Raw genomic sequence first — 26,631 nt, forward strand, 5'->3', positions numbered from 1 at the left:
GTTTTCTATATACGGGGGCGCACAGAAGAGACACTATATATAAAGGGGGCAAAGAAGAGGTACCATGTATGACTTTCACAGAGTGTGGCACTATTTACACAGTGTGTGACACTCTTTTCAGGGGGCATAGTATGTGACATTCAGGGGCACAGTGTATGTTGCCATTATATTTAGGTTAGTGTGTGGCACTGATAGGAATTTATCTTAGCATACAGGGTCCGATGTGTTGGTAAAGCAAGAAGCTGAAGACATTTGGGTGGCAAAATCTGCAGAGACAAACTGTGCCCAGGAGAAGATCGGGGTGGTGGGGTGAACCAAATGGAGAAGAACTTGTCACCTGTAAGTCACTAAATGGAAATATTCATTCTGCAGTGCTGTAGTCACCTGTAGCTGATTCTCTTTTGTGAAGCAACATCTCACATCATACCTAAGGCCATGTCGAGAGCTATAGTTTCACACTGTACAAACTTATATGGACAGGGTAAGGGTGGGTTCACGTCACGTTTATGCCATCCGTTTAACATATACGTTGTATTAAAAATGTATACAAAAGCGTAGCAAACCATGTTTTTGTATCCTGCAGAGTCTGATAAAAAATGTATAAAATGTATATGGAAACATACCGTATGTGTTTGTGTTTTCATGGACCCAAAGGGGAGCTTGTCATCTCCCTTGTGCCTGAAAAGTGAATCATCCTCTACAGAGTTCCAGTCTACTGTACCTCTGCAAGTGACATCCGCACAAAGCCTATGAATCTGGGGCGTAATGAAATGGTTGGGCAGCTACAAACAAGCCAAAGCTCAATGTGTACAGTGCAAAGATGTCATCTGGAGCAGTGGAAACATGGTCTCCAAAAAAATACTATTCACTATTTGGCAGACTGAGTGACAAACCTGGGTTTAATGGATGTCCTATGAACACTACTTAACAAAATGTATAGTGGCACAGCCTACTATCAAATTTGGTGGATAATGATATGGGGTTGTTTTTTAGGGTTTTAGACCATTTTTTCCAGCAAAGAGTAATGTTAATGATACAGCAAAGAGATTTCAGGCTACTGTACGCTTCCAACTGTGTGATAATGGTTTACAGTAAGCATTCTCCTGCTCCAGCACAACTGTGCCCTGTGATAAAGCGAGGCCCATAAAGGCATGGTTTGATAAGTTTGATGTGGAAGAACTTGAGTGGTCTGCACATAACACTGACCTCAACCCCATCAAATACCTTTGGGATGAACTGTATTGAGCCAGACCTTCCCATCCAACATCAGTGCCTGACCTCACAAATGCTCTTTCGGCTTAATGGATGCCTAAGCTTATAGATACTCAAAAGAGTGGAGGCCAGTAAAGGCACAAAAGGGGTTGAACTTCATATTAACGACCATGGATTCGAAAAGGGTATCCAAGAAACTCATATACAATAGTTTCTTGGATACTATTTCCACATACTTGAGCATTAGGGCTCCCATAGAGTTACATGGAGCCTTAGTGTACCTCCATATGCCTCTGATTTCATATGGAGGCATACAGAGTTTTTTTTTATTCAATATGAAAAAATATTGGCATGTTTCATCAGATGTAAACAAAAGGTATGGTATGACGGCATATATAGTATACACACTGTGTGGAGTTTTTATGGTTTTTCTGTGTTTAAGTAGGTTATCTATGGGTAGCCCTATGTCCCCCCATGCTTAAAAATTATATTCACAGCACATGTTGATTGGCTTTCTATGAAGTTACCCTGTGTGTTTGGGACAAGGACTGACGTGAATAATGACAATACTATGTAAGCAATAGGAAATAATAGATATAGAAGAGAGCTGAGTTGAACAGTGTGTGCTGCCATACTGTGCACTGCTCAGCCTCATGCAAGAGACCACGGTGCAATGCCTTCCCTATCCCTTGTCTACAACAGGTACTGAAAGTCCAAATAATTGTCCACTCGCCATCCTGTAAAAAATCTTCTGAGAAGTCAAGAGTCTCTTGACTCTTCTTTGGCCCATGGGATGTTGTTAATAGACATATAAACTTAATAATAAAATGCATAAATTATACATAATGTGTGCAGTTTATTATTTATGTACTTTCAATATTTTATTCAATTAAATATTGAAATAAAATATTTGTTGCAAATATTAAATTAGCAAATGATTCTAAGAAATTCTGACTGTAACGTATCTTCATTTCTGAATACCAACAAGCTTTTTCCCCCCACAGGCATGGTAGTATGTAATTATGAAGTACTCTTGTGTATTCTAAGAGTTCAGCTTAGGCAGCTACTGATTGGCCCTTGACAATTATTGAAGATGTTTGTCGTTCAGTGGGGAATGGAGTCAGCTGCTAAAATTATCACCTGCGCTTTGTGCTTCTAAAACCCGATCAGTAACGCTTTCCCTGCCGTGGACGTGTTGCTCCTTGTTCCGCTGGAAATGCACCCGTGATGTAATTTTACTAAATCTTGATAACTTCCAGTGATTTCTGCTTGGAAAGAGCAACGAGGGAATTAGCTGTTTCATTCCCTGTCATTGATTGGCTGGTTGGAAGACTGCCAAACACGACGCTCTCACCCCCGCCCTAGCCTTCTGATAATCTACCTAGCGAGGCCTTGCTATCTCTCTAAATAAACTAGTACTTGTATTCATTAGGCTGAATCTGCCCATACATAAGTATGTAATGGCAGATCTATAGAACTCACACTGATCCGTCTGTAATGAAGAGTAAGCCCAGGAGGCAGGGGCAGCTTAGAGTCAGCGCAGTAAAGTAATGCGATTAATTTATTTGCAATCTTAAGAATAAGAGGCATCTTCAGATCTGACCTCTTGCTAAAGCAAGTGCTTTTTATATGATGGCAGTCATGCATCATTTCTATAATGAGGCTATATCTCATCTTGAATTTACTGTATGTCACAGAAATAATGACTTCCATCCACTTTTTTAATCACGTATTAAAAGCCTATATGTGAATATATTTGTTTTATATCAAAAATGCGTGGATTGTTTTCTGGATATAATTTTTTGAAGTCACTCCATGAAATTTACTTCCTGTCCTGGTTCTTTAATTTCCTCTTTGTTTGGACTTTTAGTACGGTAAATTAATTTCTCACTCAGACCATGCCGACCATTAACTGTGACTAGAAGGGGGATCAGTGACTAAATTTAAAGCATCACACATTATACTTATAAGTGCAATGCTCTTGTGTTGACATCTTTATCTAGGCCTATCAGGAGAACAAAAGAGTTGTTATACTGTAATCCAAATTCTACTAATCTACTATTTTAATTACAGATAACATGTTTCCTTCACTGTATCAGCAAACTGACAATGGATTATCTATCTACATAGAGTTTCTTCTCTCTGTGCTGACTGCTGCAGAAGGACATTTTGTAGAAATTCAAAAAAATAGCTTTCTATGAATATTGAGTTTAAAAAAATACTCCTTTCTGAAGGAAGTATCTGTCACGGGAAGGGAAGGTAGAAGAAAAGTACACCCCCTAGACTGCCACCCTCAACCCTGTCCCTGCCTACTTGCACCACCCGCCCTAGGTGACGGTGCGCAACTGGGCGACGGTCCCTAACCTCCGTAAGTGCCGGATAGGGGAGGAAGGAACAGAGAGGGTACCGGACAGCTAGGCAGAGAACGGTACGCGAGATGCAGGCAGACAAATGGATAAGGAAGTGGACAAGAGAGGTACCCTGTGAAGGAGAAGGCAAAGGCGGGTCAGTTAGCCGAGGTCAGTCCGGGAGGTCACGTCAATACAAAGGGAAGAGGCAGGTGGCAAATCCGAGAACGAGCCGAGGTCAGAATCCGAGATGTAGCGTCAAAACAAAGGGAGCAAGAAAAGGGAGATCAGGAAACGGTCAAGGTCAAATTCCAGAGGTCAATCAATAGAGTAGCTAACAATACACACAGCCTAAGAGACTAAAATCACAGGCAACCTGTAGCCAGCAGGCCGCCTGTATTTACAGTGGGGAGTGAGGGCCATGCGACAGACCGACAAGTCGAGCACAGAGTGATCAGCTCGGCGCTCAAGGCAGACCTAGGAGCAGGGAACGAGGCCAAACATAGATCCTTGCTCCCGAAGCTAAGCAGCAGGTCTGCGGCTGATGGGAGACCAAGTGCGCCTTCGGCACCCTGTTACAGTGTACCTTTAAAGGAAAATGGATGCACTCAAAATCTCTTTATCTTATCTCTTCGGCACTTAGGATACATTCACACTATCCTAAATTTTTGCTGTGATTACTGCAAACTTTACATTACTCCGCAATTTGACAGTAATTGTGGCAAACACAATATCTCCACACCATGTAAACGTATTCTTGGTGCTCAAATGAACACTGTTTTGCAGCCTTGGTTTCCTAAGGTGTTTCTGGTTCTTCACCCCTTAGTAAAATGCTGAGTCATGCAGCTGAACTGACCCAGCCGTTTTGCTAAAATCTGTATGAAACAGCTCCTATGTCAATCAACAGCAGGGGATGGGAAGATCCAGGACCTTATGAAAATGAAGACTCACCAATAAATATTCAGTCAAATCAAGTAAGTGACCCTGCATTTTTCTATAGGGATCTGTCACTAGTTTATGCTGTCCCTAGTTAGGGCACTAAAAAACTGGTGATGGTTTCCCATTAAAGCATGGAAGTCAAACTTGTGGCCCTCCAGCTATCAGGGCCATGCATTTGACATCCCTGCTTAAAAGGAACACTTTGGGAGAATATACACACTGCAGAATGCCTACTGCAGGCCTTGAAGGTGCAGTCCACCATGCTCAGGGGATCGAAAGACACCGAAGAGAGAATCTGTGTGTCCTGTCCTTTCAGTCCTTGTATTAGGCAAAATAATTGGGTCAGATTTAATAATATTGTCTTACATTTATACAGATTATAACTGAACTAGATGTTCCAAATTTATCACAGTGGTTCATGCTGTATGATAAATTTGGTGACTCTTTTAACACTTTTGTCTAACTTTATACCACCTCTTGGCTGGCTTATGTTCAATTTGGTGCAATGTTGCATATTTTAATCTTCATCCCCTTTCTGTGAGAACTTGCTAAGCCATGCCCCTTGTCTAGATAACCATGAAAAATTGTCTAAAAGACCAAATAAATCTAGAATAAGATGTACCATAACTCCTACAAAAACAAATCACCATACAGTACACTTCCATAGAAACAAATAATCTTTATTGAATATAGTGAAAAAAAATATATTGAATATAATGAAAAATAAAATAAAAATGTGGCATAATCCATACACAGAGAAACCATATATAGTCCAAATAGTATATAAAACATCACAAGCAGCGGACCTGGTACATACAGAGGGAGGGCAAATAAGGAAAGTACCCCATATAAGGGAGGGGAGTCCAACCCCAAGGTACGTGTCACCTTAGCTTCTTTTGGAAGTATGTATCACATATATGGTACATTTTGTATCACAGAAGAACCCAGTATATAAGGGCTCATGCACATGAACGTATTTTCTTTCCTTGTCCGTTCCGTATTTTTTGCGGACCGTATGCAGAACCATTTGCTTCAATGGGTTAGCAAAAAAAAAACTGAAGTTACTCCGTGTGTATTTCGTTTCCGTATGTCCGTATTTCCGTTCCGCAAAAAAATAGAACATGTCCTATTATTGTCCGTATTACGGACAAGGATAGTACAGTTCTATGAAGGGCCAGCTGTTCCGTTCCGCAAAATACAGAATGCACACGGATTTCATCCATATTTTTTGCGGACTGCAAAATACATATGGTCGTGTGCATGAGCCCTAAAGGAGATCAAGACCAACCAGAAAGGACAACCTCAAATGTATGTAAATAAGCCTGGTCACTCCTCCTGACATTCTAGGGGGAAGCAATCAGGAATCACATCCAAAAGTGGGCATATAATGGATAAACCATAAACGTACATCATGAGAAATAAATGAATGTAACCTACTGTACTATTATGGACAAATAGAGAACTGATGAATAAAAAGAATGAAAATGATATGTATGCACCTCCAAAAGGTGACGAAATGTATTTGCTAAAACCCAGGATCTAAAGCGGCCAATGACTATACAGGAAATACAGATTAAACAAGCTCATTCCAGAGTGCAGCGCAGCGCCACAAGAAGAAGTGATGCAAGCGCTCCACTGTACACCGCAGGAAGAGAGGAAATGATAATCAATGAATTCCCGATTGGGATACAAAATATAACAGGATACAGAAAACATAAAAGTGTATAAAAAATGAATTTGCAAAAACATAGAAGTTCATACTATCATGCAATAAATAAATCATATATACATTATGTGCAATCATAAATATTATAAAGTACAAAATGATTACATAATATAAAATGATATTATCATTTATAAGTGCAAAAATGAGACACGTATCAAGTGTCTTGGTAGAAATTGATTCAGAGGTCTGTTGCATGTAGCTTAGTAAATTTGCTCCATTGTAATGAGTGTTTCTTAATCTTTTTTTTTTTTTTTTTTTTTACATTTATTAATAATAATTTGGTCAGCCATTCCAATATATGAAATGGATGTTTAATATTGATGACTTATCCTCAGTATGGGTCATCAATATCAGATCAGCGGGAGTCTCACTCCCAGCACCCCGCCGATCAGCTATTTGAGGAGGCCGCGGTACTCCTATAAGCGCCACTGCCTCCTCACAGCTTACCAAGCACACCATCATCCAATGGATAGTGTCTGTGCTTGGTACTGCAGCTCAGGTCTATTCATTTGAATGTGACTGAGCTGCACCTTGGCCATATGACTGATAAATGTGACATCACTGGCTTATGAAGAGATCTGGAGAGCGCCACAGCCTGCTCTGACAGCTGATCAGTGGGAGTGGCCTGATCAGATATTGTGACCTATCCTGAGAACCAAGACCTGAAAAACCCTTTTAAGGCAGCACGGTGGCTCAGTGGTTAACACTGGTGTCTTGCAGTGTTGGGGTGCTAGGTTTGAATTCGACAACATATACATGGAGTTTGTATATTGCATGGGTTTTCTCTGGGTACTCAAGTTTCCTCCAAAGACATCCTGATAGGGAACTTAGATTGTGAGTACCATTAAGCCTGAGTGTAACATCCTATGCCTATGTCATAATAGTAAAGGGGTTTCCCACCAATAATGGTATATCACTTCCAAATTGGTGGAGAGCCACAGCAAATACAATGAAGGAAGTAGAAGGTTTTAAAAACTGGATCGTGACAAAACAAGAAACATACTGTATATAGGTGTAGAAAGAAAATCCATCAGCAAGGATTTTTATTGAAGTCTTTTGAAACCACAACAGAATTGACAAGTTTTGAGCCCCTCTGGGCTCTAAGTTGTGGCAATAATGAAAAGCGTCAATTCCATATAGGCAATTTAAAAAGGCTTCAATAAAACTCCTTGTTCACAGATGGCCAAAGTGAACATGGCCAAGTGAACATGGCTCATTAGGACCGGGAAGCGGTGTAGGCTCTGTACTCACCGCTTCCTGATCCTTCTCTGTCGGCTGTGCTGTGGCTGCGCACAGCGTAAGGGTGCTCTGTGACCTCACGCTGTGCGCGCCGGTTGACAGCACAGCCGACGGAGGAGAAGGAAGAAGAGTACTGGCGGTGTGGAGCGGCGGCGCCCAGAGCTAGAGGGGTAAGTGATTTTATTTTATGTCATCTGTGGCATGGGGAACATCTGAGGCAATGGGGGCTGATCAAAAGAGGCAATGGGGGCTGATCAAAAGAGGCAATGGGGGCTGATCAAAAGAGGCTTGTGGGCTAATATGAGACTGGGGCTAGTCAAATGAGGCATGGGGGCTAATATGAGACTGGGGGGTGATCAAAAGAGGCATGGGGCTGATATGAGACTGGGGACTGATCAAATGAAGCATGAGGGCTAATATGAGACTGGGGGCTGATCAAAAGAGGCATGGGGGCTGATCAAAAGAGGCTTGTGGGCTAATATGAGACTGGGGCTAGTCAAATGAGGCATGGGGCTAATATGAGACTGGGGGCTGATCAAAAGAGGCATGGGGCTAATATGAGACTGGGGGCTGATCAAAAGAGGCATGGGGCTGATATGAGGCTGGGGACTGATCCAATGAGGAATGAGGGCTAATATGAGACTGGGGGCTGATCAAAAGAGGCAAGGAGTTGATCAAAAGAGGCTTGTGGGCTAATATGAGACTGGGGCTGATCAAAAGAGGCATGGGGCTAATATGAGACTGGGGGCTGATCAAAAGAGGCATGGGGCTGATATGAGGCTGGGGACTGATCAAATGAGTCATAAGGGGCTAATATGAGACTGGGGCTGATCAAAAGAGGCATGGGGGCTAATATGAGACTGGGGCTGATCAAATGAGGCATGGGGGCTGATTTAGGACTGGGGGGTCTTATCTGAGGTCTGAATAAGGTCATTTACTTTTGGGTGTGAGCTGAGGTCTGATTGTGGGTCTGATCTGAGGTCTTATTGGGATCTTATTACCATTGGGGATCTGATTGGAGCTTTGATTTGAGGTCCAATTAACATTGGGGGTCTGATTGCTGGTCTGACCCTGAGGTCTAATGAAAAATATTTTTTCTTTTTGTCCTCCTCTAAAACCTTGGTGCGTCTTATGGGCCGGTGCGTCTTATAGGGCGAAAAATACAGTACATCGTCATAGGAATTCTGAAAAACCTTTTCAAGTTTGAATCAAACTGAAACTGAGAATTGTGTCCTAAATATGAGCTGTGCATTTACCCACTATTCTAAAGGACGTGATTGTGTCTGGCCACCCAGCCGTCAATTTTTGAATCTTGCAGCTTAGTGATTGATGGCACTGAAGACCCAGGGCATTTCCAAAAGACCCAGGACACATGCCTCTGTTAGTTGGTGCTTGCCACTAGTTGTACTGATCATATTTTTATCCTGGGCGTCATCCACTTTCTCCTACAGTTTCTTCAATACTAATTTTGGCCCCACCATTCTTTTTTGTGTCTGTGGGATAATGAAATTACTGTCAATTATGAAGACCACTAGGGGTACAGAGTCATTTATTAAAATCAGCATATTCTGCTGCAGAATGTGATGCATCTATATAAGCAACAGGAAATAATACACAGTCCTTGTGACTCATGCTTTCTTGGAAAACATAGGTGAATGTCATCAGCCATACTCATCTGTCAACTCATCCCTACATGTGAAAGCTCAGTATGACCCTACCATATCCAAGACATACATTCAATGCCTGTCTTCATACGTGACCTTTAATCATTACATTCCTTTATTTGTCAAACCATTTTACTATTATCTTTCCAATCGCTATATGACATGACATATCCTTCCCTTACTACTCCTTAACAAATCATGGTTGCCTCACCATGTGTCTGCTTTCAGGAAATATATAGGGTATGGGAGTATACTCACTGTTCGGGGTATGTTATCCCTTCGATTGAAAAATGGTTACTTTTTTACATTTTGAGCTTCATATCAAATTTCTGGTCTGTTCAATTATGGTGAGATTTTTTTCAGACTTGCAGCCAAACATGATTTTCTGTGGGTATAGGGGTTTGTTATTATTTTTGTATTTTATAATTCTGTTTTATTTGTGCATTTCAAAAGTGAGAAAATTGTCCAGGCTAATTTCACACTTGCGGCAGTGTGATTCGGCAGGCAGTTCCGTCGTCGGTACTGCCCGCCGGATCCGCCGATCTGGATGTGACTGAAAAGCATTTGTGAGACGCATCCGTATGCTGATCCGTCTCACAAATGCATTGCAAGAACGAATCCGTCTCTCCGCTTGTCATGCGGACAGACGGATCCGTCTTGTATCTTTTTTCACATTTTCACCGGTCTGCGCATGCGCAGACGGGAAGGACGAATCTGGCATTACGGTATTTTGAATGCCGGATCTGGCACTAATACATTCCTATGGGAAAAAATGCCGGAGTCTTCAGTTTTTGCCGCCGGAGATAAAAACTTAGCATGCTACGGTTTTATCTTTTGCCTGATCAGTCAAAAAGACTGAACTGAAGACATCCTAATGCATCCTGAACGGATTACTCTCCATTCAGAATGCATGGGGATATACCTGATCAGTTATTTTCCAGTATAGAGCCCCGAGGACGGAACTCTATGCCGGAAAAGAAAAACGCTAGTGTGAAAGTAGCCTAACAGAGCAACATATCGTAAAACTCATGCCAGCAAAAGGATTAAAGGCGGTTTCTGGTGTTCAATATTCCTCAGGATAGGTCATCAATATCTGATTGTGGTTTGACACCAAACACCCTCACTGATCAGCTGTTTGAAGAGGCAGTGGAGCTCCAGTGAGTACTGTGGCATCCACATAGTTTACCAACTACAGCTCCATACATTGTACAGTGGTTCTGCGTGGGGTTGCAGCTCTGGCTCATTCACTTGAATGGGACTGAGATGCACGTAGACGATGGGACAATGAACGTGATGTCACTTGCTAACTAAGAGGTTGTAGTGCTCACTATACTGCCACGGCTTCTCCAAATAGCTGAACGCGGAAGTGCCAGGTGTTGGACTTCCACCAATCAGATATTGATGACCTATCCAGCCATTCCTATAGAACTCCTGCAAAACCCTTTAAAGAATACATTACAAAACAATTCATTCCATTAGTTGTGACACTGCAAACAATTAAATTAATGCACCTATCATATCCTCGGTTAACTCTTTTGGCTACAGATGGCTGTGGTTAAACAGTTATGTCATTAGTGGCTTTTAACCATTTTGGTCATTTTAAATCAATGTATCCTTCTATTCACATGCCTTTAGTGGATGGGTGTTTTAATAGAGGTAAGAATATATAACATAATTCATACCATTTGGAGAAAACATGAAACTTTTTGTTTAGAATAAGAAGTAGTTGACAAAGCTTTTTACATATGTCTTCCAGTCACTGACCTGCGGTCCCGGCAGAGGATGTGGTCAATTTTAGTACGTTGACCTTCCAGTAGGAAGAAGGTTAAAGGTTAGTAATAGGCAAGTACAAGGCTGAGAATCAGAAGCTGATGAGAAACAAATAGGATGAAGAGGCCTGAGGCAAAAAGGCACTGCCTGGATATACAAAGCAGTCTTGTAGATGAGTCAACAGTGCAGATTGACATGTCCTAAAGAGTTAACCAAGGGGCAAACAGGGAAAAGAGAGCTTCTCTTCAAGCAATATGTAACCTGTATCTATAAATATTCTTGCTATGTTTGTAATGGATCTCATTGTAGTTCTTCATCAAGATAATGCAATTTACAGACCTGTCCTTTCGGCCTCACGATTTGGTGCTCTGTTTGAGTTCTAGTGTGTTTTTGTGTTATTACAAGTGGTGAAAAAGCTTCATATACAAACTTAGGATAATACTACCATTAGAGATGAGCGAATTTCCGGAAATTTGATTTGAGTCACATTTATCCAAATCACGCATATAATTTAATTTGGACTCAAAATTCTTCAAATGCCCTGATAAGCTGTGTATGCCGATTTGCTCTCCCCCTCCTCTCTCTCTAAGGGCTCGTTCACGCGACCGTATGTTTTTTTCAGTGCTTTGTGGGCCGTTTTTCACGGATCCGTTGTTCCATTTTTTGTTTCCATCATTTTCACGAGAAACGCCATGCGATATCACAGTTGCGGTTTCAGGTGATCGAAAGTGTTTCATTACCTCGTCGAGGTGGCGACAGGAATAGTCTGCTTTTGAAGCGTGAGGCCTATTGGATCCACCGGTTACAAACGATGGATCCAAGGGGCCTCAATCGCGAGTATAATGTTTCTGGTTTCATTTAGGCTCTGTTGATAATCTTTAATGATTTATATTGTATCTGTGTTTCACTTTCAGCGGACTTGATTCCTGAATTTTTTGCATCAAATTTTGTGCATCAGAATTTTCGCATCTAGTTATATATATTTTTTTCGCAATGATTCTTTATTAGATTCTTCTGATTTATATCTTCTTTCATTGCTTCACCTGCATCGGCCCCTGAGTGGGATGGGCCACATATCATGATGTCATTTCCTTTTATTTTTTTCTCCTCCTTTTTTTTCCTCCCTTTTCCTGTTCTTAGTAGGTATATAAGGTATGCTATACATGAGTTTATCACATAGTCTGAAGAAAGCACGTGTGTGTGCTGAAACGCGTCACTATGCTCTGTAATATGTGACTGAATAAACTACAGCATCGAATCATCATTGCGAGTGCCGGTCTTTCTTCATTCATTGCAAGTTTTTGGACGCCACCCCATTGACTCGTGCACCGCTCACATTTAAAGCAGTGCCGACCCTTCTCTACAAAAGATTCTCTGGCTTTTGGGTACGAGCACGCCAACTCTTATAAATGAGCACCTTTGCCTACACAGAAGATGAAGCTCGCGACATTGTAACGCAGGTCACTGCTTCAACTGAATTTCTTCAGATCCCCACCAGCGAGCTGAAAAGCAGGAATTTGATGAAGGAAAGCAAACACCTGATTGCACTTGAATTACACGCTGCTACCTTAGCAGAATATCACCGCACTCAGAGAATACCACGAGGCTTACGGGTGAAATTGAGACCAACATTCTTTGGAAATAACCTTGATTATTGCACCCGTTTCTCCAACATTTTGAACAAATGTTCTTTGGACCTTATTGTACTCACTGTGGAATATCTTAATATTGCGATTGAAGAGTGCAAGGCTCAAATCACTACAGCCAAGGAACAGCTGAGGGACTGCCTCAAGTCAGAGGATCTCACGGCATTGTACGAAAAAACAGACAAACAATGCAGAGAGTTAAAGATGAAAATAGAAGCCACCAAGCGCTCCAAGTTCCTCCGAGATGTGGAGGATTGCTCGTCACAGCGGGTTTACAGGTGGCAAGACAAGTCCGGGACAGCTATCCCTTTTTCATATACAAGAGATCGCAAAATAGGATCCGCATCTTCCAGCGGCAGCGACACCTCGGGAGGAGCGTCACTTCATTTTTTAGCCAAGCGCCGCGGCAAAAGAAGGGCAACACCAGGAGAGCCGGCCGCCATCATAGGAGAAGCAGACGCGCCGAAGGATGACGAGATCGCAGGTACTGCCGAGAACTTAGCTGTCAACCTTTCAAGTAAAATTGTGAGTCCTGCACAATTGAATTTACTAAAGAAGGGACTGTCCTTCAGCCCCACGGGGACGCTGGACACTTTCTCTCTGGACATTGATTTACAACGTTTTTTTTCGAAATCTACGACTTAAAGTACATTTTTCTAAAAGTGATGATGTGAATATTGTGGGGGATGATTTGGGTGGTTCCGGTGAGTCTTCGGACCTTTTGTCTTTGCGACAATTTTCATTAAGAATTAAAAGTACATTTTCACCCCTAAAATATACCATCCAATTGAGACTTTCTCTAATTTAGTTCAACGAGATGTTGATACTTTACTTCAACAGTGTAGACAAGGTTCCCTACACATTAGAAACAATTTAACAGTAGAAGAGAAGCATGCATTGGATGGTATATTAGATGATAAATCTCTCATATTCAAGCCAGCTGACAAAGGGGGGGCCCTTGTGATTCTCGATAAGGAGTATTACATTACAGAGATTCTAGGTCAATTAAATGATACTGACACATATCAGACTTTACAATCAGATCCAGTTTATTCGATTAAAACAACATTACAAAAAATTGTGTCTGAGGTGAGAGAGGAAGGTATCATTGATAATAAATTAAGTGAATTTTTGATAAATCAATATTCAATCACACCGGTGTTTTACACCCTCCCAAAGATTCACAAATCTTTAACAAACCCGCCGGGACGCCCCATTGTGGCCTCCTCTGATTCAATCCTCTCTCCCCCAGCCATCCTATTAGAGAAAGTCCTTACACCGTTAACCATGTCATCACCTTCCTATTTACGAGACACGGGGCATTTCTTGAGTGAGATTCGCCCCCTTCTTTTGGATGGAGACTGCATACTTGTCACTTTTGACGTATGCAGTCTCTATACCTCAATTACTCACGAAAAAGGTTTGGAAGCAGCGTCGAGACTGCTGAATATGAGTCATTACACGACATCACAAAAAAAAAAAATTCTGACACTTCTCAAACTGGTGTTGGAGAAAAATAACTTTTTATTTCAAGACACTTTTTTTCAGCAGTGCCGTGGGACCGCGATGGGATCGAATGTCGCACCGCCGTACGCAAACAGCTATATGTCATCATTTGAGAGTGAATTTGTCTACACTAATTCTCTATATTTAAAACATTGTATATTTTGGCGTCGATTCATCGACGACGTGTTTTGCGTATGGCGTGGCGACGTTCGATCCCTCACGGAATTCACTAGTCATCTTAACTCTATTTGGAGTGAACTTCAATTTACCATGCATTATGATTTTCACAAAATATCCTTTCTTGACACATGGGTGATGCGCAAAGAAGATGGTACAGTATATACTGATTTATTTACTAAAGATACTGACCGTAATAGTCTACTCACCTATACTAGTAGTCATCCCCCAGCTGTCAAGAAGGCTATTCCATTTTCTCAATACCAACGGGTCAAAAGGATCGTGACTGATCCAAATACCTGTACAAAAAGGTTACAAGAAATGACTAGTAAGTTCCTTAATAGAGGCTACCCCAAACATTTACTGGAATCTCAAGAGAAAAAGTTAGATCAACCGCAGGAACAGAAAGCTGTTAAATTACCTCATATTCCATTCATACTGAAATACCATCCATGGACACAAAAGATGAGGGGTATAGTCAATAAGCACTGGCATATATTATCCAGATCATATCCTCAAATTGAGTTATTTCAGAATCCGCCAATGTTGTGTTTAAAAAGGGCAGAAAATATCCGAGATAAAATTATTCGAGCCGACATAGATCAGAATTTTCGCATCGATTTTCTATATATTATTTTCGCAATGATTCTTTATTAGATTCTTCTGATTTATATCTTCTTTCATTGCTTCACCTGCATCGGCCCCTGAGTGGGATGGGCCACATATCATGATGTCATTTCCTTTTATTTTTTTCTCCTCCTTTTTTTTCCTCCCTTTTCCTGTTCTTAGTAGGTATATAAGGTATGCTATACATGAGTTTATCACATAGTCTGAAGAAAGCACGTGTGTGTGCTGAAACGCGTCACTATGCTCTGTAATATTTGACTGAATAAACTACAGCATCGAATCATCATTGCGAGTGCCAGGCTTTCTTCATTCATTGCAAGTTTTGGGACGCCACCCCATTGACTCGTGCACCGCTCACATTTAAAGCAGTGCCGACCCTTCTCTACAAAAGATGTCAGCTGTTTAACCCTTTCCATAACGCGGTCCGTACGTACCGCGGTATGGAAGAGCAGAGGTTAACAGTCGGGAGATCCCTCCCTCTCCGATTGGGGGGCTGCTGTGCCTTTGCAGCCCCCGGACAGGATGGGGTGACAGAGGGAGGGAGCCCCCCTCCTTACCCTTCCCCATCTGCGCAGTTGTGGCCACAACTGAGCAGACGGGGAAGGTTCCCATGGCAACAGGACACCTTCTCAGGCATCCTGCTGTCCATGGTGCTGAACAGATCTGTGCTAAAGGCATAGATCTGTTCAGATAAAGTAAAATACAGTACAAAACACTATATAGTGTAATGTACTGTATTATACAGACATCAGACCCAGTGGATCTTCAAGAACCAAGTGGGTCTGGGTCAAAAAAAAAAGTTAAAAAAAGTAAAAAAAAGTAAAAATCAAAAAACACATTTATCACTGATTAAAAATGAAAAAAATAAAATTCCCTACACATGTTTGGTATCGCCGCGTCCATAACGACCTGATATATAAAACGGTCATGTTACTTTACCCGAACGGTGAACGCCTTAAAAAAAAAACTATGATGAAATTGAAATTTTGCCCAACTTACTTCCCCAAAAAGTTATAAAAGTGATTTCAAAAGTCGCATGTACGCCAAAATTGTAACACTCAAACCGTCATCTCATCCCGCAAAAATCATACCCTACCCAAGATAATCGCCCAAAAACTGAAAAAACTATGGCTCTTAGACTATGGAAACACTAAAGCATGATTTTCGCTGTTTCAAAAATGAAATCATTGTGTAAAACTTACATAAACTAAAAAAAGTATACATATTTGGTATTGCCGCGTCCGTATCGACCGGCTCTATAAAAATATCACATGACCTAACCCCTAAGATGACCACCGTAAAAAAAAACGGTGTAAAAAAAGCCATTTTTTGTCATCTTACGTCCCAAAAAGTGTAATAGCAAGTGATCAAAAAGTCATATGCACCCCAAAATAGTGCCAATCAAACCATCATCTCATCCAGCAAAAAATGAGACCCTACTTAACTATGGCTCTTAGACTATGGAGACACTAAAACTTTTTTTTTGTTTTAAAAATGAAATCATTGTGTAAAACTTATATAAATAAAAAAAATTGTATGCATATTAGGTATCGCCATGTCCGTGACAACCTGCTCTATAAAATTACCACATGATCTAACCTGTCAGATGAATGTTGTAAATAAAAAATAAAAAACGGTGCCAAAAAAGCTATTTCATGTTACCTTGCCGCACAAAAAGTGTAATATAGAGCAACCAAAAATCATATGTACCCTAAACTAGTACCAACAAAACTGCCACCCTATCCCGTTAGTTTCTAAAATGGGGTCACTTTTTTGGAGTTTCTACTCTAGGGCACCTATCAGGGGGCCTTCAAATGGGACATGGTGTCAAAAAAATCAGTCCAGCAAAATCTGCCTTCCAAAAACCGTATGGCATTCCTTTCCTTCTGCACCCTGCTGTGTGCCCGTACAGCAGTTTACGACCACATATGGGGTGTTTCTGTAAACTACAGAATCAGGGCCATAAACAATGAGTTTTGTTTGGCTGTTAACCCTTGCTTTGTAACTGGAAAAAAAAAATATTAAAATGGTAAATCTGCCAAAAAAGTGAAATTTTGAAATTGTATCTCTATTTTCCATTAAATCTTGTGCAACACCTAAAGGGTTAACAACATTTGTAAAATCAGTTTTGAATACCTTGAGGGGTGTAGTTTCTTAGATGGGGTCACTTTTATGGAGTTTCTACTCTAGGGGTGCATCAGGGGGGCTTCAAATGGGACATGGTGTAAATAAACCAGTCCAGCAAAATCTGCCTTCCAAAAACCAAACGGCGCACCTTTCACTCTACGCCCCGCTGTGTGGCCGTACAGTAGTTTACGGCCACATATGGGGTGTTTCTGTAAACGGCAGAGTCAGGGCAATAAAGATACAGTCTGTCTTGTTTGGCTGTTAACTCTTGCTTTGTTAGTGGAAAAAATGGGTTAAAATGGAAAATTAGGCAAAAAAATTACATTCTCAAATTTCATCCCCATTTGCCAATAACTCTTGTGCAACATCTAAAGGGTTAACGAAGTTTGTAAAATCAGTTTTAAATACCTTGAGGGGTGTAGTTTATAGATAGGGGTCATTTTTGGGTGGTTTCTATTATGTAAGCCTCGCAAAGTGACTTCAGAGCTGTAGTGGTCCCTAAAAATTGGGTTTTTGTAAATTTGATTTGCTTCTAAACTTCTAAGCCTTGTAACATCCCCAAAAAATTAAATATCATTCCCAAAATAATTCAAACATGAAGTAGATATATGGGGAATGTAAAGTCATCACAATTTTTGGGGGTATTACTATGTATTACAGAAGTAGAGAAACTGAAACTTTGAAATTTGCTAATTTTTCCAAATTTTTGGTAAATTAGGTATTTTTTAATGCAAAAAAAATAATTTTTTTAACTTCATTTTACCAGTGTCATGAAGTACAATATGTGACGAAAAAACAATCTCAGAATGGCCTGGATAAGTCAAAGCATTTTAAAGTTATCACCACTTAAAGTCACACTGGTCAGATTTGCAAAAAATGGCCTGGTCCTTAAGGTGAAATAAGGCTGTGTCCTTAAGGGGTAAAATTTTTGCCTCAGGCAGCACGAAGGCTATATGCTTTCCTGTTCCTGGCCAAAAAGCACTGAGGGAAGCAGAACCCAAGCTGAACTCTTGCACCAGGGCCCATGAGCCTTTAGCTATGCCCCTGTACACATACATACCAAGCAGAACAGGTATGTATATTTAATGGGGGGAAAAATGCTGCCAGACACTTCTGGTGGCAGCTTTTCTTCAGGAAGAACAAAAAGATTTGGAAACAATATTCAATTCACCTGATCCTTCTCTCCCCCAACATCATCTGTTCCTGGTGGGTTAGGCCTACGTTACACTTGTGTATGTGGGCCTTAAGCATAAGTACCTACTGAAAGAAGGTGGCAAATAGGCTTAAACAGTTTTATTAAAATGTAAACTAATATTTATAAGATTTGTATTTATTTTTAAACTCCAGCCTAACAGTCATCACTAGCATGGGGCAAATGTCTAATTTATCTGCATCTAAGGAATATTTATATTAAATCAGAGCAAGAGTGGTCAAATAAACATGGTATTATCTTGTGTTCTGTCAACTTTGTCAGTGTAGGCTTCAGCATTCATGGAGTATAATTGGTACAATGAAGTAAAATTTACCATTCAAATAGCATTTTCAGAGTTGTAATGCCTTTGTCCTATGGTGAATAAATGGAGTTATATTTGATTCTATGTACTTGTTAGCCGCAGGTGTGGCCCAACCCACTAAGACATGACCACTTACTTTCTGGCCATGTAAAGCTTTAAAAAAAAAATACTCAATTTTTAGCAAGGGAAAAATTACTCAAAATACCAATCGTGAAAATACACCGGAGGCTCAGAGCCATTAACTGAAGACTGATTAACTGTCATGTCTCCTGGGTGTTCCAGTTTCAGAAATGATGGGAACCCTAAACATAGGAGGTAATGGTTTGATTAACAGATGAATCAATCATAAACACCTGCTTACTTTGGTGGCGCAACCCATTAACCATGTAACATCTGAAGCGCAAAATGCCAGCGGCTCGTCATGAGTTGTGATAGAAATAAAATCAGCCTTGTGACTCTGTACCACATTTAAAGTTTACATCCAGATTATTGAGAATTATTTCAGTAGCATATTTATTTTTTTGCCTTTGCATAATTCTGCATGTTAAAATGGTATTCCAGTTAGATCATATCAGCCACATCGGAGACCTATCTGTAGATACAGTAACTGTACTGGGGTTCTTATCCCTCATCAGTACACAGTGAAGTGCCTTAGGCACAGCTCGGGGGAGTACTGGTAATTGAAGAGATTCGGTAGAGACTTATTTTCAGGCAAAGCTTTATGGGGAAAAAAACTATGCAAAGCAGCAACTAAACCAGAGACAAATCCGCAGTCAGGGTTCTGGTCCCTCATAAATAAAAAGCAGGGAACTAGCTGGCTGAATGAAATGTCTTAGAGGCAGGTCAGGAGGATGGAGTTTCTGGCTCTACATTGAAAAGATCCAGCAGTAAAAGTATCTTAAACTGCTTGTTTTTATATAGTGGGTGATACATTTAGATGATTGATCAATAATTAACAAGTCGTTTGGAAAAGAGTCTTAGCACCTGTTAACTTGCCAGTAGCTAAACTCTAAAGTTCCTTCTGCAGCTTTGGCTTGTCATGTTTCCTGACTCTAGGGGCAATGGGAGGTCAACTTTGTTTCTCAACAGTTTGCAAATCACATTTATTAGGGAGACTAAGGTTACTATCTAGACCACAGTCAGTGAACCCCAAAACTGTTACCACTACCAAGAACACTCTGGAAAGTATGAAGCTAAGGCTACTCCTAGGTTCATCACCAGAGCCCGTCGCGAGGCCAGAAGAACATAGCCGCTAGGGACCCAGGCTACATCTGCATAGTGGATAACGGAAAACTGGCGTGGGCACTGTAGTGGCAGACCTTCCAGAATGACCAGAGAGGTACAAAGGGGACTCAGCAAACAGGATCCTAAATGAGGAGAGACAGACAGAGTTAATGCAGTAAATGAGAGGTAAATCCACAAGCAAGCCAAGGTCAGTTACCTGAAGAAAAGATATAAGCAGGAACAGGGGCCACAGGGTAAATCCAAAAACAAGTCAAAAGTCAGTTCACCAGAGGAGAAATTGGGAAGTCGCACAATAACGAGAATGATCCAAACAAATTAACAGGCAATTAGGAATCGGCAGTCTTAAATCCCCCACCTAGCTCTGGGATTGGACACAGAGTCAGAAGCCGGACTGGCTCAGCTTCCGTTTACACTGACAGGTCGACCAGCTGGGATTAGGCTGGTCAACATGGCACCCCTCCCAGCCCAGCTCTGTATAGTGATTTGGCTGGGAGAATGCCCGACAACACTGTAGTCTAAACCCTCTCATAAGGTTATCAAAATGTGTTTTTGATTATCCAACATCCACAGCCCCAATTATATTTTGACATACCTCAGTTACTGCCACTTTCTCATGACCCTGAGCTGTTGAGAAATTTTGTCTTAAATCTTAAAAAAAAAAACACAATAGTTTTTATTACATTTTCAATAAAGAAATAAAACATTGTCACGGTTCAAAAAGTGAGTACAGTATAATAGAATGAAACTATTGACATCAATAGCACTGTCCAGCAAGCCTATCAAGGCCAGGGACTATTGCAAGAATTAGGTCCATAAACTGAGGACCAACCACAATAACAATCAAAGTTAATTGATGACTTAGTGCCCATTTACGTGGGTCGATGCACAGGGCAATGGATAGGAATTAACTATTCATTTATAATCATTACCTGATCATTACATGCAGCAATCACCTGCTCTGTATGGGGATGAATGATCACAAGGTTGATTCACGATTAGTAATCTCATTTCACTGTCTTGCGAAGAAATGGCATCATAACAGCTAAGTGGAGTATAAAGATTGCATGACACAATACCACTTGGTATCAAGGGACACATGGACTCCTTGGTCAGTGGCCAAAGAATCTGTGTCCACTAAAGACTAAATACTATGCTACTAACTCCGATTTAACTCTGACTTGACATTTTACCATTTGGTATATTATGGTGTCTAGTCACTTTAAATAAAAGTACTGTAATAACAATGATTTAATAATTTTATAATCTAGTATTTAATGTGCCACTTCCTGTTTTGAGTTTCAGTCATATTCACACTCGGGTAGTCCATACAGTAAACAGAGGAAAAGTTCCAGATTTTTGTTTCCAAAACCAGTGGTTTTCTACTAGTTTGTAAACCTATTTTAAGTTCTCAGCTTTGATCTTAGGTTTATAGGTAGATGATATCTTGCCTTGAACGCACAGGAACAGTGACAACTGGACAAATGGACAACTTAAATACAAACTTGAATATCTGATCTCATTTAAACCTACAGAAAATTATACATCAGTAACTTTAAAAAAAAGTTATAAAATGTCTGATAAACACATGAAGACAGAAAAGCAAACCCCACGTAATTTTTTTTAGTGGAATTTTACATTTTAAACCATCATTAGTGGTTTTACTGGACTGGATGATTTCATGTTGCAACATGGGCTAACTATGAGAACAAAAACAGCCATCTAAGGGATCAAAGGTTCCCCTTTCACATTAGGCATCATGCACATGACCGTATCCATTTTGAGGTCCACAAAACATGGATGCTGACCATGTGGCATTCGTGTAGCATCCATTTTTTTTGCAGACCCATTGACTTCAGTCCGTGAGTCTGTGGTCCACATTTTGCAGCTATCTTTTTGCAGAACTGACAAACTGATGCCGACAGCACACGGATGACATCAAGTCTGTATTTTATTTGTTAGTTTTTTGCGGACCCATACAAATGAATGAGTCCATGTGTAATCCGCAAAAAATGCTGATAAGACATGGATACAAAATACAGTTGTGTGCATGAGGCCTTATTGTAAGTTTGGAACAATGGTGGACATCAGTGATTCTGCTCCACTTGTAACTTGTATTGCTCAGTCAATCTTATAATCATGATCTCATCCAACTGTATCCAAGAATTCATGATGGAGTCCACCCCTATATTACACGGATTTAAATATTTTTTTTGTCTACTTCAATGCTTTGCAATGTTTATGAGCCAAAATACTTTCTACTAATCAAATTACATCAATGTACATGGCACACCCCAAGACTATGACACTGTTCTGCATGTATATCTGTGTCCAGATCATGCTGGGAAACCCTGCCAACGTGTAACCTAGGCATGGTCATAGCATTTGATTAACCTAATGGATGCCACATAAAAGTCATGGAATAGTATAAAGAAGATACTTCTCCATACAACAGGCCTCAGTATGGTATTTGTTACAGGTATTCATCAGAGGTATTTGTTGGAATTTATTTCCAGTGTATACATCTAACACAGGCCATTAGATGCACAACATGATCACATTGCGAATATCCCTTAGAGACTTATCTGAGCTACTCCTGTTTCCATAACTTCATGTTGTGAACATAATTCTTAATCATTTTTTGTAATGTTTTTAAAAAAATTAGAAGCCAGATTAATGGGGGAGATTTATCAATATTGGCGTTCCCATACCCCAGTCTTGATCCCTGCTCTGGTGTAAGATGCACCTAATTTATTTAGAGGCAGAACCCACTTAATACATTATTTACATCTGTACCCTGTTGTGCACCAGAAACTCAAGAAGAGCTGGCGCAGATGAGCTATAACTTACGCCAGTTTCTGTCCTGCCCTCAGTTTCTGTCCCACCCCCTCACCACTTTTGAAAAGTGTGGAGAACCTCTAAAATTCACAAATTATAGCTAAAATATTGGTGTGCACAATAATTTGCAACTTTTTTATGCCACTATTGGAGCGTAAAGCCTATGATAAATCTCCTCAATGACATAACAAGGGTAGCCACTTCTTGGCCTCATGAAGCAACAAAAGGAAAGTTTTGCTAACTACAATAAACTTTACTTACTAACAACATCAACAGTCCTAGTCCTTTAAGTCACCTTGCATCAAATGTGAGTGTCCTCATGAATATTAAACAGCCATCGTTACTTTCGAGATGGGCACAGCAGTGTGTGGTGACATGCTTGTCCCTGCTGGGTCTTGACAGCTAGGATAAACATTCACTGAAGATGTGTGTGGACTGTTTAGAGAGATAGTTTTCTTGCTTCAAACTATTGTGAAAATCCCATAATTCCTTGCTATACTTTCTCAGTTTTAGAATGAAGCGCTTTTCTTCAAGTTTCTGCTGATTGCATTTTAGCTAATTGAAGCAAAAGTCATCAATGTGCATTTCTCCTCTACCAAAAGCTGCTCTAATCACACGATTATGGCTAAATGGTGTACGATTAATGTGCTGTGTTGAAACAGCATGAAAAGACAGATGTAATTTATGCATAACATTATTCAGGAGTGATACCAGGCAGGTGGAATTATTATTTCATTTATAGCCCAGAGACATTTCTCTTAAAACCGGTTTAATTTTAATGGAAATTTCAGTTGAAGGGAAATTTCATAACTTGGAGAAGAAAGAAAAAGACAGAAATGCCCATTACTCAGAATCCAAGGCATACTGTATGTTTTAAGGACATGGACAGACAATCATTCGAGGTGTATTATTTCAGTCCAGACAGTATTTACTATGTTGTGATATCTAATTGTGCTAATAATGGTCAAAGGCACAGTTCTATAAGAAACTGGTATTGTTTTAAACTTAATGGCCATCTAAAATTATTTTTATTATTTTTTATTATTATTTATATTTATTTAATATTTTTAGATTTGATTTTGGCAGTACTACACTGCTGAAGATGAAATACAAAATACTGTCTTCCTGTGGCAGTCAGCACAAACAGCTAAAACTCCTATATAGATACGTAACCCATTGTCAGTTTACTACATCTTTCAGGGGAAGATGTTATCTGAAGGGTAATCCTGATTATATTAGTAGGTGTGCAGGTGGAATAACAATGCTATATTAGTTTTAGTGTTCACTTGATAGGCCTAGATAAAGATGCCCACAGAAGAGCACTAGATTGATTAATGTAATGAGTGATGCTCTAATGGAGTCACAATAGGAAGACTTTCTACAGTTATGGTCTGATTAAAAAAATTAAGCAACACAAACAAAGAGGAAGTTAAAGAGCCAGGACAGGAAGTAGAATTCATTGAATAAATTATATCCAGAAAAGCATCCAGTTGATAGAATTGTCCCTAAGACCCCTATACACAATAATGTATTGTCAGCAGAACCTGACTTTGGCAGGACCAGCCGACAATCTAATGTGTAGGGGGTGTTTAAGACTCTCCCCACAGAAGAAGCTGAGAAATAAGGGTCAGGTGAATTGTTATCCCAGGAGATAAGCTATTTCCAGAGGTGTCTCTCACATTGAAAAAAACATACACACTCGTCCAAACCGAGCATGTATCTGTATAGGGGAGCCGGGAGAGATAGCCATTGAAATGAGCCTACAGCTTTTGAAGGTGTATGGGTTCCTTTAGTTTTTCTGAGCCACCTGAAAAGCTGTCCCCCAGCCAGATGCACAGCAAACTAAGCACAATCTTTACTTAAACCTTCTGGTACACATGCACAGGCACTGGGAAGTGAACAAGGTGTAGGAGACAAAATAACTACCAACTGTGAAACAATTAATTTTTTTATTGAGTCTTAATTATGATATAGGATAAAACAGGATTAGGACAAAGGATAGCAGTCCTAGAAGACAAGTGAGAGACCCGCGAGCCAGCTTTCTTTCCTAAAGGACAGCAGTACTGAATGCCCCAAGATTATGCTTCTGTGTGTATACAAGCCAGTTCTCCAAATACTCATTTGACTGAACTATGCTTTTCAGTACAGTATACTTTTTAGTAGAACAAAAGGTAAACCAATGCATATTGCCCAAACATATATGAAAATACATTATTGTGTCAGACATTAGGCCCTATTTAGGCTGCTGAGCTTTGCCAGGTGCTTATTTCTGCCATGTCCAAGAGTAATAAGGAAGTACATTAAAAAAAAAGAAAGGAGGAGAGAACAAAGAAATGTCTATATATATTGTACTTGTGACTTCTGTAGCCTTAGTGACTACAAGCCTCAGCTTCATAATTCCAAAATGGCTGACAATGGTTGTAACTTCCTGTCAGAGATGTCAGTGGGTGAAGTTGAAACTGATCCTCTAATGAGTGAAATACAGTATTGAGAATAAGAGCATTTTATAAACGCAAGTAATTTTTACGTGTGAAGATTTACTTTAACAAAACATCGTAAATTTGAGGCAGTTGAAACATTGCGCATGGGTGAATAAAGGATTCTCACTTTTTTTAACTGGTTCCACTACCTCATACTTCAGTTTGACTTCTACAAAAGGGCACTGAGTCTGGAGCCGATGGAGGATTTGCAGCCCCCCAGACTAATTATAAACTTCAGGCAACTAAACCACAGGTATGAAAAATATCAGGTAAGTGCCACTCATACCAAGCCAAATGAGCCTCAAATTAGGGGTCAGGTTTGAGAACAGCTTTAATTCACTTTGTTTCCTAACAATTTTTGAGCCTGGGGCTATATGTTATGTCTGACCTGAAGGCTTCTTCTAGTAAGAGATATTGTTAGCCAGGTCCTACAAAAGTATGCAGGATGACACTAATTGGACACTGTAGATGATGAATGCTGTATAAATATTGGAAAACAATTCAAATTCCATAGATAATGTAAGACAGTCTTGTAGCTCAAGGCAATAGGCTTTCTAATACGTCAAACACAGCAGAAGGCTGCAGGCCATTGCACATTCATATATGAAATTCCTAATTACCAATACTACAGTGCATGGCGTTAAGGTATCTATGCAGCAGCATTAAAGGGCCACTAAGTTTTCAGAAAACTCAGTGACCCTTTAATGATTTATTTACTATAATACTATTTTTGACCATCACGGTAGGTATTTTTCCTATGATTAAAATGTAGGTTTATTGTAGCAAAAAAAGTTTCAAGTTTTAAAAAGTTATAAATAAAAAGTTAAAAAAAATATATTAGCATTACTTACCATATGTTAAACTCAGTTTAGACCTGTTTTGTTTCAAATTGTGATCCAGAGGGACAATAAATGAGCAGTTAATAGTGCTGGCATCCTTTACATTTCTAGGAACAGTAATAACCAAGCAGGTTGACCATAAGTAACTAAGGGAAAACATGAGAATTTGGAGGTAAAAGTCTATAATCCTGGATACCAAAGTCTCATTAATAAAGATAGTGCTGTTGGTGCAGATCTTATATGTAATGCATAACTTATAAAGAGGTATGTGTTATCTGCATATTTTGTTGTAGAGTTCGACATGGATTTGCCCCAGATCCCACCCTTTGCATTGCAAGGAGTGAAATCTTCACTGAAAATCCACACAAACAATTGACATGCTGCAGATTTCACAATTTCTGTGCGGAAAAAAAAAAAAAAGGCACTGTGTACATTTAGAAAATCTCATTAACTTTGCTGGAAGTGTATAAGGGGACATTAATACAATGTCTTTTACAGTAGTATTTTGTCATCGTTAAATGTTGCCCAAAACCTACTGAAGTCCTTTCTGCCTTCCACACATCACAATGGGAGGCAGCACTGAGGATCCCAAAGCAGCGGCCTAAAGCCATGTCTTTATGTCCATGCCAAAATTCTTCTGTAAAACCTGTTTTGTGAACATCCCCTTAAGGGGCAGGGGCTTAAAGCACCAAAATTCTTCTGAAAAAGCCGTTGTGTAACTATCCCTTTATGGTGTG

General features: G+C 40.0%; 1 long non-coding RNA gene across 1 annotated transcript in view; it reads right to left on the reverse strand.

Moving 5' to 3' along the window:
* Positions 1 to 9,376: 9,376 nt before the first annotated feature.
* The window catches only part of LOC122928622, a 49,223-nt gene continuing 31,968 nt past the window's right edge, over positions 9,377 to 26,631 (reverse strand). Inside the window, exons 2-3 of the long non-coding RNA XR_006387906.1 lie at positions 14,437 to 14,526; positions 9,377 to 9,513 (exon numbers count right to left, since the gene is read on the reverse strand). This is a non-coding gene — a long non-coding RNA (uncharacterized LOC122928622). The remainder of the gene's footprint in view (positions 9,514 to 14,436; positions 14,527 to 26,631) is intronic.

This window comes from Bufo gargarizans, chromosome 2, assembly GCF_014858855.1.
Source record: "Bufo gargarizans isolate SCDJY-AF-19 chromosome 2, ASM1485885v1, whole genome shotgun sequence".
Taxonomy (NCBI): Eukaryota; Metazoa; Chordata; class Amphibia; order Anura; family Bufonidae; genus Bufo; species Bufo gargarizans.